Source organism: Triticum dicoccoides, chromosome 3B, assembly GCF_002162155.2.
Source record: "Triticum dicoccoides isolate Atlit2015 ecotype Zavitan chromosome 3B, WEW_v2.0, whole genome shotgun sequence".
NCBI lineage: Eukaryota > Viridiplantae > Streptophyta > Magnoliopsida > Poales > Poaceae > Triticum > Triticum dicoccoides.
In genome coordinates this window covers 563,991,582-564,007,166 of record NC_041385.1, presented here as the reverse complement: position 1 = coordinate 564,007,166, position 15,585 = coordinate 563,991,582, and positions in this window count along the sequence as shown.

Here is a 15,585-nt window from a genome sequence, read left to right as displayed (position 1 = left end):
GAACGACCGAGAGCATGGAGGGGAGTTAGATGGGTTTTGGGCCAGTTTGGAAGAGGTGTTGGGCTGCAAAGAGAGAGGGGCTTTACGGTTACCCGGTTAACCGTTGGAGTATCAAACGACCTCCAAATGACATGAAACTTGACAGGCGGTCTACCGGTGGTATACCAAGGCCGCTTGGCAAGACTCGTTCCATTCCGAGAACGCTTAACACCCGCTCACAACGAGAGACGAAAGGGGAACGCCGGAGGGCATAGGAGCACCGGATTGCAAAACGGACAACGGGGAAAAGGCTCGGATGCATGAGACGAACACGCATGAAAAATGAAATGCACATGATGACATGATAAAATGCAACACGCAAGCAAATGACATGGCAACAACAGCGAATAACTGGCAGACACCTGGGGCATCGGATCCGGGGCGTTACATGTTGCTTTTACCAAAATGAAATGTGCCCCCTTGGTTAATAAATCCGTGATAACCCATATAGCATCATTCCCATGTCGTGATCTCGGTAATCCAACAATAAAATCCATTCCTATTTCGTCCCACTTCCATTCCGGTACTCTGTGTGGCTGCAACAATCCTGCTGGCCTCTGATGTTCTGCCTTTATACGCTGACATGAGTCACACTGTGTAACATACACATCTATATCTCTTTTCATCCCGTGCCACCAGAAGTCCTTCTGTAAATCCTTGTACATTTTGGTTCCTCCTGGGTAAATGGAGTATGGTGTTGTATGGGCTTCTGCCAAAATTTGTTGCTTGATCTCTTCTTTGTCGGGCATGCATAGCCTTCTTCTGTACCATAGGATTCCTTGCCCATCAATGGTAAACTCAGATGCCTTGCCTAAGTTTACCTTCCTTTTAATTCCTTCAATGCTGGGCTGTCCTTTCTGAGCTTCTTTGATATGAGATTCCAACGTGGGTTTTACTTCTAGTTGAGCCACAGTTCCTTCCGTGACTAGAACCATGTTGAGTTTGGCAAACTCCTGGTTGAACTCATGCTGTGGAAATCGCACACCATCATTGTCGATGCATGGATTTCGACTGAGAACGTCTGCCACAACATTTTCTTTACCCGGGTGGTAATGAATCCCCACATCATAGTACTTAATTAATTCTAGCCAGCGGCGTTGCCGTAGGTTCAGTTTGTTGGGGAACGTTGCAGAAAATTAAAAATTTTCCTACGGTTTCACCAAGATCCATCTATGAGTTCATCTAAGCAACGAGTCATGGGAGACAGATTGCATCTACATACCACTTTGTAGATCGCGTACGGAAGCGTTCGAGGGAACGGTGATGATGGAGTCGTACTCGCCGTGATTCAGATCACCGATGACCAAGTGCTGAACGGACAGCACCTCCGCGTTCAACACACGTACGGTACGGACGACGTCTCCTCCTTCTTGATCCAGCAAGGGGGAAGGAGAGGTTGAGGAAGAAGGCTCCAGCAGCAGCACGACGGCGTGATGATGGTGGAGAGGCAGTACTCCGATAGGGCTTCGCCAAGCGCTCAACCGAGGAGGAGAGGTGTTGGGGAGGGGAGGGGCTGCGCCTTGGATCAGGTGTTCAGCCCTCCCCTCGCCCCTCTATTTATAGGGGAAGGGGGAAGGGGGCCGGCCCCTCTATATGAGATCTAGAGGGGGGCGGCCAGGGAGGGGGGCTTGCCCCCCAAGCAAGGGGGGTGCGCCCCCACTAGGGTTCCCCCCCAACCCTAGGCGCATGGGCCCAAGGGGGGGGCGCCCAGCCCTCCAGGGGCTGGTGCCCTGCCCCACGCGGACCATGTGGCCCACCAAGAGGGGTGGCCCCTCCCGATGGACCCCCAGAACCCTTCCGGTGGCCCCGGTACAATACCGATATGTCCCCGAAACTTTCCGGTGTCCGTATGACAACTTCCCATATATAAATCTTCACCTCCGGACCCTTCCGGAACTCCTCGTGACGTCCGGGATGTCATCCGGGACTCCGAACAACATTCGGTAATCACATACAAGTCTTCCTTATAACCCTAGCGTCACCGAACCTTAAGTGTGTAGACCCTACGGGTTCGGGAGACATGCAGACATGACCGAGATGGTTCTCCGGTCAATAACCAACAGAGGGATCTGGATACCCATGTTGGCTCCCACATGCTCCTCGATGATCTCATCGGATGAACCACGATGTCGAGGATTCAACCAACCCTGTATACTATTCCCTTTGTCAGACGGTATGTTACTTGCCCGAGACTCGATCGTTGGTATCCCAATACCTCGTTCAGTCTCGTTACCGGCAAGTCACTTTACTCGTACCATAATGCATGATCCCGTGACCAGACACTTGGTCACTTTGAGCTCATTATGATGATGCACTACCGAGTGGGCCCAGTGATACCTCTCCGTAATCCGGAGTGACAAATCCCAGTCTCGATCCGTGTCAACCCAACAGACACTTTCGGAGATACCTGTAGTGCACCTTTATAGTCACCTAGTTACGTTGTGACGTTTGGTACACCCAAAGCACTTCTACGGTATCCGGGAGTTACACGATCTCATGGTCTAAGGAAGAGATACTTGACATTGGAAAAGCTCTAGCAAAACGAACTACAAGATCTTGTGCTATGCTTCGGATTGGGTCTTGTCCATCACGTCATTCTCCTAATGACGTGATCCCGTTGTCAATGACATCTAATGTCCATAGTCAGGAAACCATGACTATCTGTTGACCAATGAGCTAGTCAACTAGAGGCTTACTAGGTACGTATTGTGGTCTATGTATTCACACGTGTATTACGATTTCCGGATAATACAATTATAGCATGAATAAAAGGCAATTATCATGAACAAGGAAATATAATAATAATCCATTTATTATTGCCTCTAGGGCATATTTCCAACAGTCTCCCACTTGCACTAGAGTCAATAATCAAGTTACATTGTGATGAATCGAACACCCATAGAGTTCTGGTATTGATCATGTTTTGCTCGCGAGAGAGGTTTAGTCAACGGATCTGCGACATTCAGATCCGTATGTACTTTGCAAATATCTATGTCTCCATCTTGAACATTTTCACGGATGGAGTTGAAGCGACGCTTGATGTGCCTGGTCTTCTTGTGAAACCTGGGCTCCTTGGCAAGGGCAATAGCTCCAGTGTTGTCACAGAAGAGTTTGATCGGCCCCGACGCATTGGGTATGACTCCTAGGTCAGTGATGAACTCCTTCACCCAAATTGCTTCATGCGCTGCCTCCGAGGCTGCCATGTACTCCGCTTCACATGTAGATCCCGCCACGATGCTCTGCTTGCAGCTGCACCAGCTTACTGCTCCACCATTCAACATATACACGTATCCGGTTTGTGACTTAGAGTCATCCAGATCTGTGTCGAAGCTAGCGTCGATGTAACCCTTTACGACGAGCTCTTCTTCACCTCCATAAACGAGAAACATGTCCTTTGTCCTTTTCAGGTACTTCAGGATATTCTTGACCGCTGTCCAGTGTTCCTTGCCGGGATTACTTTGGTTCCTTCCTACCAAACTTACGGCAATGTTTACATCAGGTCTGGTACACAGCATGGCATACATAATAGATCCTATGGCTGAGGCATAGGGGATGACGCTCATCTCTTCTTTATCTTTTGCCGTGGTCGGGCATTGAGCCGAGCTCAATCCCACACCTTGCAGTACAGGCAAGAACCCTTTCTTGGACTGATCCATTTTGAACTTCTTCAAAATCTTATCAAGGTATGTGCTTTGTGAAAGACCTATGAGGCGTCTCGATCTATCCCTATAGATCTTGATGCCTAATATGTAAGCAGCTTCTCCAAGGTCCTTCATTGAAAAACACTTATTCAAGTAGGCCTTAATGCTATCCAAGAATTCTATATCATTTCCCATCAAAAGTATGTCATCTACAAATAATATGAGAAATGCTACAGAGCTCCCACTCACTTTCTTGTAAACACAGGCTTCTCCGTAAGTCTGCATAAACCCAAACGCTTTGATCATCTCATCAAAACGAATGTTCCAACTCCGAGATGCTTGCACCAGCCCATAAATGGATCGCTAGAGCTTGCACACTTTGTTAGCATTCTTAGGATCGACAAAACCCTCCAGCTGCATCATATACAGTTCTTCCTTAAGATGCCCGTTAAGGAATGCCGTTTTGACGTCCATCTGCCATATCTCATAATCATAGTATGCGGCAATTGCTAACATGATTCGGACGGACTTAAGCTTCGCTACGGGAGAGAAAGTCTCATCGTAGTCAATCCCTTGAACTTGTCGATAACCCTTAGCGACAAGTCGAGCTTTATAGATGGTGACATTACCATCCGCGTCCGTCTTCTGCTTAAAGATCCATTTGTTATCTATCGCTCGCCGATCATCGGGCAAGTCAGTCAAAGTCCATACTTTGTTTTCATACATGGATTCTATCTCGGATTTCATGGCTTCTAGCCATTTGTTGGAATCTGGGCCCGCCATCGCTTCTTCATAGTTCGAAGGTTCACCGTTGTCTAACAACATGATTTCCAGGACAGGGTTGCCATACCACTCTGGTGTGGAACGTGTCCTTGTGGACCTACGAAGTTCAGTAGCAACTTGATCATAAGTACCTTGATCATCATCATTAATTTCCTCTCCAGTCGGTGTAGGCACCACAGGAACGTTTTCCTAAGCTGCACTACTTTCCGGTTCAAGAGGTAGTACTTCATCGAGTTCTACTTTCCTCCCACTTACTCCTTTTGAGAGAAACTCTTTTTCCAGAAAGGATCCGTTCTTGGCAACGAAGATCTTGCCCTCAGATCTTAAGTAGAAGGTATACCCAATGGTTTCCTTAGGGTATCCTATGAAGACGCATTTTTCCGACTTGGGTTCGAGCTTTTCAGGTTGAAGTTTCTTGACATAAGCATCGCATCCCCAAACTTTTAGAAACGACAGCTTAGGTTTCTTCCCAAACCATAATTCATAAGGTGTCATCTCAACGGATTTAGACGGTACCCTATTTAAAGTGAATGTAGCTGTCTCTAGAGCGTATCCCCAAAATGATAGCGGTAAATCGGTAAGAGACATCATAGATCGCACCATATCCAATAGAATGCGATTACAACGTTCGGACACACCGTTACGCTGAGGTGTTCCAGGCGGCGTGAGTTGTGAAACGATTCCACATTTTCTTAAGTGTGTACCAAATTCGTGACTTAAATATTCTCCTCCACAATCCGATCGTAAGAACTTTATCTTTCGGTCACGTTGATTCTCTACTTCATTCTGAAATTCCTTGAACTTTTCAAAGGTTTCAGACTTGTGTTTCATCCAGTAGACATACCCATATCTACTCAAGTCATCAGTGAGAGTGAGATCATAACGATATCCTCCGCGAGCCTCAACGCTCATTGGACCGCACACATCGGTATGTATGATTTCCAACAAGTTGGTTGCTCGCTCCATTGTTCCGGAGAACGGGGTCTTGGTCATTTTGCCCATGAGGCATGGTTCGCATGTGTCAAATGATTCATAATCTAGAGACTCTAAAAGTCCATCAGCATGGAGCTTCTTCATGCGGTTGACACCAATGTGACCAAGGCGGCAGTGCCACAAGTATGTGGGACTATCGTTATCAACTTTACATCTTTTGGTATTCACACTATGAATATGTGTAACATTACGTTCGAGATTCATTAAGAATAAACCATTGACCATCGCGGCATGACCATAAAACATATCTCTCATATAAATAGAACAACCATTATTCTCGGATTTAAATGAGTAGCCATCTCGTATCAAACGAGATCCAGATACAATGTTCATGCTCAAACTTGGCACTAAATAACAATTATTGAGGTTTAAAACTAATCCCGTAGGTAAATGTAGAGGTAGCATGCCGACGGCGATCACATCGACCTTGGAACCATTCCCGACGCGCATCGTCACCTCGTCCTTCGCCAGTCTCCGCTTATTCTGCAGCTCCTGCTGTGAGTTACAAATGTGAGCGACGGCACCAGTATCAAATACCCAGGAGTTACTACGAGTACTGGTAAGGTACACATCAATTACATGTATATCAAATATACCTTTAGTGTTGCCGGCCTTCTTGTCCGCTAAGTATTTGGGGCAGTTCCGCTTCCAGTGACCCTTCCCCTTGCAATAAAAGCACTCAGTTTCAGGCTTGGGTCCATTCTTTGACTTCTTCCCGGCAACTGGCTTACCGGGCGCGGCAACATCTTTGCCGTCCTTCTTGAAGTTCTTCTTACCCTTGCCCTTTTTGAACTTAGTGGTCTTATTGACCATCAACACTTGATGTTCTTTCTTGATTTCAACCTCTGCTGACTTTAGCATTGAGAATACTTCAGGAATGGTCTTCACCATCCCCTGCATATTGTAGTTCAACACAAAGCTCTTGTAGCTCGGTGGGAGCGACTGAAGGATTCTGTCAATGACCGCCTCTTCCGGGAGGTTGATCTCCAACTGGGACAGGCGGTTGTGCAACCCAGACATTTTGAGTATATGCTCACTGACGGAACTGTTTTCCTCCATCTTACAACTATAGAACTTGTCGGAGACTTCATATCTCTCGACCCGGGCATGAGCTTGGAAAACCATTTTCAGCTCCTCGAACATCTCATATGCTCCGTGCTTCTCAAAACGCTTTTGGAGCCGCGGTTCTAAGCTGTAAAGCATGCCGCACTGAACGAGGGAGTAATCATCGGCATGTGATTGCCAAGTGTTCATAACGTCTTGGTTCTCTGGGATGGGTGCTTCACCTAGCGGTGCATCTAGGACATAGTCTTTCTTGGCTGCTATGAGGATGATCCTCAGGTTCCGGACCCAGTCCGAATTTGTTGCTGCCATCATCTTTCAGCTTGGTTTTCTCTAGGAACGCATTGAAGTTCATGTTGACATGAGCGTTGGCCATTTGATCTACAAGACATATTTTGCAAAAGTTTTAGACTAAGTTCATGATAATTAAGTTTATCTAATCAAATTATTTAATGAACTCCCACTCAGATTAGACATCCCTCTAGTCATCTAAGTGTTACACGATCTGAGTCGACTAGGCCGTGTCCGATCATCACGTGAGACGGACTAGTCATCATCGGTGAACATCTCCATGTTGATCGTATCTTCCATACGACTCATGTTCGACCTTTCGGTCTCTGTGTTTCGAGGCCATGTCTGTACATGCTAGGCTCATCAAGTTAACCCTAAGTGTTCTGCATGTGTAAATCTGTCTTACACCCGTTGTATGTGAACGTAAGGATCTATCACACCCGATCATCACGTGGTGCTTCGAAACGACGAACTTTAGAAATGGTGCACAGTTAGGGGGAACACTTTCTTGAAATTATTATAAGGGATCATCTTATTTACTACCGCCGTTCTAAGTAAACAAGATGCATAAAACATAATAAACATCACATGCAATTATATAGTAGTGACATGATATGGCCAATATCATATAGCTCCTTTGATCTCCATGTTCGGGGCTCCATGATCATCTTCGTCACCGGCATGACACCATGATCTCCATCATCATGATCTCCATCATTGTGTCTTCATGAAGTTGTCACACCAACGACTACTTCTACTTCTATGGCTAACGTGTTTAGCAATAAAGTAAAGTAATTTACATGGCGTTCTTCAATGACACGTAGGTCATACAAAAATAAAGACAACTCCTATGGCTCCTGCCGGTTGTCATACTCATCGACATGCAAGTCGTCATTCCTATTACAAGAACATGATCTCATACATCACAATATATCATTCATCATTCATCACAACTTCTGGCCATATCACATCACATGACAATTGCTGCAAAAACAAGTTAGACGTCCTCTAATTGTTGTTGCATCTTTTACGTGGCTGCAATTGGGTTCTAGCAAGAACGTTTTCTTACCTACGAATAACCAACGTGATTTTGTCAACTTCTATTTACCCTTCATAAGGACCCTTTTCATCTAATCCGCTCCAACTAAAGTAGGATAGACAGACACCCGCTAGCCACCTTATGCAACTAGTGCATGTCCGTCGGTGGAACCTGTCTCACGTAAGCGTACGTGTAAGGTCGGTCTGGGCCGCTTCATCCCACAATACCGCTGAAGCAATAAAAGACTAGTAGCGGCAAGCAAGTTGACAAGATCTACGCCCACAACAAAATTGTGTTCTACTCGTACAATAGAGAACTACGCATAGACCTAGCTCATGATGCCACTGTTGGGGAACGTTGCAGAAAATTAAATTTTTTCCTATGGTTTCACCAAGATCCATCTATGAGTTCATCTAAGCAACGAGTCATGGGAGAGAGATTGCATCTACATACCACTTTGTAGATCGCGTATGGAAGCGTTCGAGGGAACGGTGATGATGGAGTCGTACTCGCCGTGATCCAGATCACCAATGACCAAGTGCTGAACGGACAGCACCTCCGCGTTCAACACACGTACGGTACGGACGATGTCTCCTCCTTGATCCAGCAAGGGGGAAGGAGAGGTTGAGGAAGAAGGCTCCAGCAGCAGCACGACGGCGTGATGATGGTGGAGAGGCAGTACTCCGACAGGGCTTCGCCAAGCGCTCAACGGAGGAGGAGAGCTGTTGGGGAGGGGAGGGGCTGCGCCTTGGATCAGGTGTTCAGCCCTCCCCTCGCCCCTCTATTTATAGGGTAAGGGGGAAGGGGGCCGACCCCCTCTAGATGAGATCTAGAGGGGGGGCGGCGGCCAGGGAGGGGGGCTTGCCCCCCAAGCAAGGGGGGTGCGCCCCCACTAGGGTTCCCCCCCCCAACCCTAGGCGCATGGGCCCAAGGGGGGGGGGGCGCCCAGCCCTCCAGGGGCTGGTGCCCTGCCCCACGCGGCCCATGTGGCCCACCAAGAGGGGTGGCCCCTCCCGGTGGACCCCCGGAACCCTTCCGGTGGCCCCGGTACAATACCGATATGTCCCTGAAACTTTCCGGTGTCCGTATGACAACTTCCCATATATAAATCTTCACCTCCAGACCCTTCCGGAACTCCTCGTGACGTTCGGGATCTCATCCGGGACTCTGAACAACATTCGGTAATCACATACAAGTCTTCCTTATAACCCTAGCGTCACCGAACCTTAAGTGTGTAGACCCTGCGGGTTCGGGAGACATGCAGACATGACCGAGACGGTTCTCCGGTCAATAACCAACAGAGGGATCTGGATACCCATGTTGGCTCCCACATGCTCCTCGATGATCTCATCGGATGAACCACGATGTCGAGGATTCAACCAACCCTGTATACTATTCCCTTTGTCAGACGGTATGTTACTTGCCCGAGACTCGATCGTTGGTATCCCAATACCTTGTTCAGTCTCGTTACCGGCAAGTCACTTTACTCGTACCGTAATGCATGATCCCGTGACCAGACACTTGGTCACTTTGAGCTCATTATGATGATGCACTACCGAGTGGGCCCAGTGATACCTCTCCGTAATCCGGAGTGACAAATCCCAGTCTCGATCCGTGTCAACCCAACAGACACTTTCGGAGATACCTGTAGTGCACCTTTATAGTCACCCAGTTACGTTGTGACGTTTGGTACACCCAAAGCACTTCTACGGTATCTGGGAGTTACACGATCTCATGGTCTAAGGAAGAGATACTTGACATTGGAAAAGCTCTAGCAAAACGAACTACACGATCTTGTGCTATGCTTAGGATTGGGTCTTGTCCATCACGTCATTCTCCTGATGACGTGATCCCGTTGTCAATGACATCTAATGTCCATAGTCAGGAAACCATGACTATCTGTTGACCAACGAGCTAGTCAACTAGAGGCTTACTAGGGACGTATTGTGGTCTATGTATTCACACGTGTATTACGATTTCCGGATAATACAATTATAGCATGAATAAAAGACAATTATCAATATAATAATAATCCATTTATTATTGCCTCTAGGGCCGCATATTTCCAACACAGTTCTGGCTGGGTGAAGATATACTTAAGGCTTTTGTGATCCGTGTATATTTCACATCGGTTACCAAGAAGGTAATGCCGTCATTCCTTGAGTGCATGTATCACGGCTGCCAATTCCAAGTCATGGGTAGGATAATTCTCTTCGTGTCATTGTAGTTTCCTTGAAGCATACGCTACGACTTTTCTCTCTTGCATTAAGACACACCCAATGCCCTTTCCGGATGCGTGACAGTATATATCAAATTTTTTGTGTACATATGGCACTGTCAGAACGGGTGCAGTTGTTAATCTCTTCTTTAATTCCTGGAAACTTTTCTCGCATGCTTCGGTCCATTCAAACTTTTTACCTTTCTTGAGCAACTGAGTCATGGGTTTGGCTATAGTGGAGAACCCTTCAATAAATCGTCGGTAGTAGCCAGCCAAACCAAGAAAACTTCTAACTTTTGTGACGCTGGTGGGTTGGTTCCATCCCAAGACATCTTTTACTTTGCTTGGGTCGACTGCTATTCCATCCTATGTTAGAACATGCCCTAGAAAGCCAACTTCTCGTAACCAAATTTCACACTTACTGAATTTGGCATAGAGTTGATTTTTCCGTAATTCCTCGAGGACTATTCGAAGATGTCGCTCATGTTCTTATGGTGTCTTGGAATAAATAAGTATATCATCAATGAACACAACCACAAACTTATCCAAGTATTTCATAAAGACCTTGTTCATGAGGTGTACAAAATAAGCAGGAGCATTGGTTAATCCAAAAGGCATCAGAGTGAACTCATATAATCCATATCGGGTGGTAAAGGCAGTCTTTGGTAGATCTGATGGTCAGATCCTTAATTGGTGGTAGCCTGATATCAAGTCTATTTTTGAGAACACCTTGGCTTCAGCCAGTTGGTCGAACAAGTCATTGATTTGTGGTGGTGGATATTTATTTTTGATGGTGACCAGGTTGAGTGCCCTATAATCAATACACAACCTTAAGGTACCATCCTTTTTCTTGGCGAATACCACCGGTGATCCCCATGGTGACGAGCTGGGTCGGACATAACCCTTCTCTAATAACTCCTTGATTTGCTTCTTTAGCTCAACCAACTCAGTTGGTGCCATGCGATACGGCTTCTTATAGATGGGTGCTGTTCCGGGTGCTAGTTCAATAACGAACTCAATCTCACGATCCGGTGGCATGCTTGGTAGCTCCTCAGGGAATACGTCTGGATATTCACATACCACAGGAACTTTGCTCAAGTCTGTCATGTCCACCTGATTTAATTTTCCTTGCGAGGTGGACATTCTCCTTGTACCAACCTTTACTGTTTTCCCCTGACAGTCTGTGAGAGTTACTGTACGGCTGTAGCAGTCTATAAAACCTTTATTTGCAGTCAACTAGTCCATTCCTAGAATGAAGTCTAGATCGACTGCTTCCAACACAATAAGGTTGGTTAAAACCTTTGTTCCTTTGACGTTAATGCTCACATCCTTGCAGTACCATTGCATACTTTGCTTTGATCCCGGGGACTGAATAACCATTGAATTTTCCAACGACAAGTAGGAAATTTGATTCTTCAAGGCAAATCTTTTAGAGATGCACGAATGGGAAGCTCCGGAATCAAATAAAACTGTAGCATTAATTGTGTTGATAGGGAACATACCAAACACGATGTCTGGTGCATTCTGGGCTTCCTCAAACGTCACATGATTAACATGTCCCTCTCTCTGGTTGTTATTGGGGTTGTTGTGTCGTGGGGCTGCCTTTGTCCCGCGGCCGTTGTTGTTGGGTCTTGGAGCATTATTTCCCTGTTTTGGGCACTGCCTACCGTAATGCCCTTCTGCACCACAGGCGTAGCAAGTAACGCTAGGGCGGTACACAGTTTCCTTGGCCCGATTGTTGAAAGTGTTGCGATTCTGTTGCGGTCGTGGTGTCGGTACTGCTGGTCGGGGTATCACAGGCTTCTGAAATTCATTTCGGGGCCACTCATTTCGGGGCCTGTTGTTGCGGACCGGTGCTGACTGGTTCATACGGCGCTTGTGGATCTCATTCAGGTTGTGGTGCTCATTTTCCAGAATAATAGCCTTGTCTACCAGTGTCTTGAAATCTAGAAAGGTGTGGACCACTAGTTGGCACTTCAGAGATGGAACAAGTCCGTCCAGAAACTTTTCCATCCTTTTGTTCTCTGTCATGTACTCATTATTGGCATACCGTGCTAGCTGAGTAAATTGGTCCAGGTACTGGGTAACCGTTGTGCCCCGTTGCTTGTGATCCTCAAACTCTCGTTTCTTTAACTTCATGATACTATTGGGGATATGGGCTCCCCGGAAGTTTTCCTTGAATTGCTCCCAGGTCATGTCCCCTCCATTGGGATGCGTGTGGCATAGATTTTCCCACCATGATGCTGCTGTACCAGAAAAGTAATGCGGAGCATATGGTACTTTTTCCTGGTCCGTACACTGGGCTATGACCAATTTCCTTTCAATGTCACGTAGCCAGTCGTCTGCCTCTAGAGGTTTATCTGTGTGAGAAAAGACCGTTGGGTTGGTCTTCTGGAGTTCAGATAATTTTGAACTGGGTTGGTGTTGACCTTGGTGATTCCCCATATTTATCAAGTGTTGCATCATTTCCTAGTGCTATTGCTGAGTTTGCTCGTACAGACGGAACACTTGTGAAAACGCAGAGTCATTGCTTTGTTGACTTGTCTGTCCAGGTGTGAAATTGTTTCCCATCCGGGCAAAGCTGTCCTCTGGCGGACTGGGGATAGAACGAGTCTAGGGGCGATGCATTTTCTTTCTGGGGTATTGGTTTAACACGATGAGAAGAGAATTTCAAAGGAGAAAAACAAATCTTTAAGAAACTGAAAATAACCCCCCCCCTAGGACACAAGTACACCAAGATATGTTATACATGCAGGTTTTAATTATACATGAAGGACTTAATCGTACATGCATGATCTAATTATACAGTATGCACGCCACCACCGTATACTACATGACCGCTTATTAAGACTAGTGCACTGCTCTAACTTCTAGCGTTCTGCAGTCTGAGTCTACTACTTGCTATCTTACACGGGAAGACAAATACAGAAGATAACTATTTTACAACTACATCTCCTTAAGGGTGGTTATGGTGTAGCTGCCTTAGCTGTCATCAAGGAGTATCCGAGATGTCATAGGCCCTGCTGAGTGTGAGTCCCAGATGAGGTCCTAAAGATTTGACCTCCTCATCCTCCTCGTGTATGGTCTCCAGTCACGCAGTTGTTGATGCCACGCCCACTCGCAGTGGCACCGTGCTTGTTGGTGGTGACGCTCTAACGGGAATGGGTGCAACCAAGCGACTAGCTTCGTTGCTCGGGGATGGGCGCCGAAACGCGGAGTAAGTAGAAGGGATATATGGTGGAGTCGGAATGCGTGGAGCACGTGGTAACGGAGAACGGAGCTCCCTCCTGCGAGGAACTCTCACACGAGCTAAGTCCATTCGTACAATAAGATAGTCATCCACCAGTGAGGTGAAGACTGATTTGAGAGCCATGATATATTGAACCAGGGGTTCAATTGCCTCGTCCCTTCTCTACCGCAGTGCACGAGAAAGCATAGTGACTTGTGTATGGAACATGGCATGGCAGGTAATGATAGGGACGGGTCTGCATGACTGGAAGGATGTCCCTAAGATGAGCAATGGCTTCACGAGCGGGCATCTAGATAGCATGACTCTCACTAGGCATGACTCTCCCAACAAAGCGATAGTTGTGGTGGGGCTCGGCGGATTCACCCCGAATATATACCGAGGCCTAGTACATGGTCAGGGTGTCCGTGATCCTGTTGGGGAAGATGGTGTACTTTGGACGGCTTGGCGTTCGCACTACAACTCTACCGATGATGACGAGAAGACGAGAGAATCCCGCAGGCTCGTTGGCGAATATCTGGGTCGGACAACTGCCGCTAGACATCTACAACAGTAGACAAAAATCCAAATAGTCATATCATTGGTATATGATGACTAAGGAGAATTCGTTACACTGCACAAAATGCAAGCTAAGAAAATGTTAGGACTGATCCTATTACTAGCGAACGCACCTAGGGCTTCCTATAGTCAGCCTGGCTCTGATACCAAGGTTTGTCTGGCTCGCTTTCGTAATAAATCACAGAATAGCCCAAAGTCTCACCAGCCCCAAGATCAGGACTGCTGGTGGACTTCCTTGATATATATAACCAGTACACACATAATATTACATCGGGTGGAGCCAGAGTGCTCTACAATCTGGTACAAACTTTTACAACAGGTGGTGGTGGAATATGACAGTGGGTGACAGTGCTATAGCACCGATACAATAAAGTGAGCCAAGCGCCAGAGTGAGGCTTGACTATTTTATTCGTGTAGCGGAAGCACTAGTGGATGATATACGTGGTAGACTCCAAATCCATAGGTGACTGACTTGGAACACCTCTACGCGTTGGGCTCGCTAGCGCAGTCCTCCTCGGCAAGCTCGTCCTCCTCAAGGCCTGGCCAAGACAATAGCCAGGGACATGCCTGTGAGTACGTTGGAATGTACTCGCAAACATTATGAACAAAAGGCATAACGAATGCAAATGCTGATGGGCTATGCTAAATGCACATGTTGACTGGAATTAATCATGACATGATAATGTGGATCTGATGTAGAAAAATAATCAAATAATAGTAGTGATAGCTAGGATATTTAAAGTGGAACATCGGGCGTTAGACCGCCCGAGAAATTCCAGGAAAAATGCCAAACGGGTATCTGAAAGCGACACCTCGTAAGGTCTTGAAAAGAAATGCCATACGGATGTCTAAAAGAGAATCGGGCAAGACAAGACCGCCCGAGAACTCAAGCGACGCCACGTAAGGTCTTGAAAATAAAACTGAGTAACCGGGTAGTCTAGCCATCCCAGGTGATACTAAGAAACGAAAATAAAGCTAAGTGCATGGGTAGTCTAGCCATCCCAAGTGACACTCAGTACAATTGAATAAGAGAACTAGGTTAGTCCAACACATCAATAATATGCATATTCATGGCAGCCTCAATGGTGCCCATAATTACCCTGCAAGATGGATCAAGCTCAATTTAATTATTTTCCTCCAAAGACCGACACCGGGACCGATACTTGACCCTTCCCAACTGTGCGCTTGACCGTGGACACGGCTATTCGAATAGATGTAACTCTGCAGAGGGTGTACTCTTTACCCACATGTATGGAATTCCTGTAGCCAATGTTTAGACCTTGACTAGTTTCCATTACGTTCTTTGGGTTGGAAACACACCTGACCAGCACACACCAGAATTACTTTCCGGACGCCAGGAATCACCCAAAGCATCTTTCAAGTAAAACTCTAAGTCGGGGAGAGCATCGTCTCGAATAGCATGGAATCATTATTAATACGCGCGGATTACAAGGGGTGCCCCCCTCTCGGCCCAGCCGGATACATTCATGCCCCCTGACCCGATGACTGGCATTAGTCCATGGCCGTGGAACCCTCATCGTGGCCTCTCTAAGTGGTGTTTACATGGAAAGGGGTTAACAACTTACTAAATCACACTCCCCTTGCAGGAAGACAAGTGGCAGCATGGTGTGTAGTTAGGCTTAAAGGAACAAGACTCGATTCTAGGCCGACTCAGGAGGTGTTGTTACAAAGACTGGCATGTCTCACATGCCAT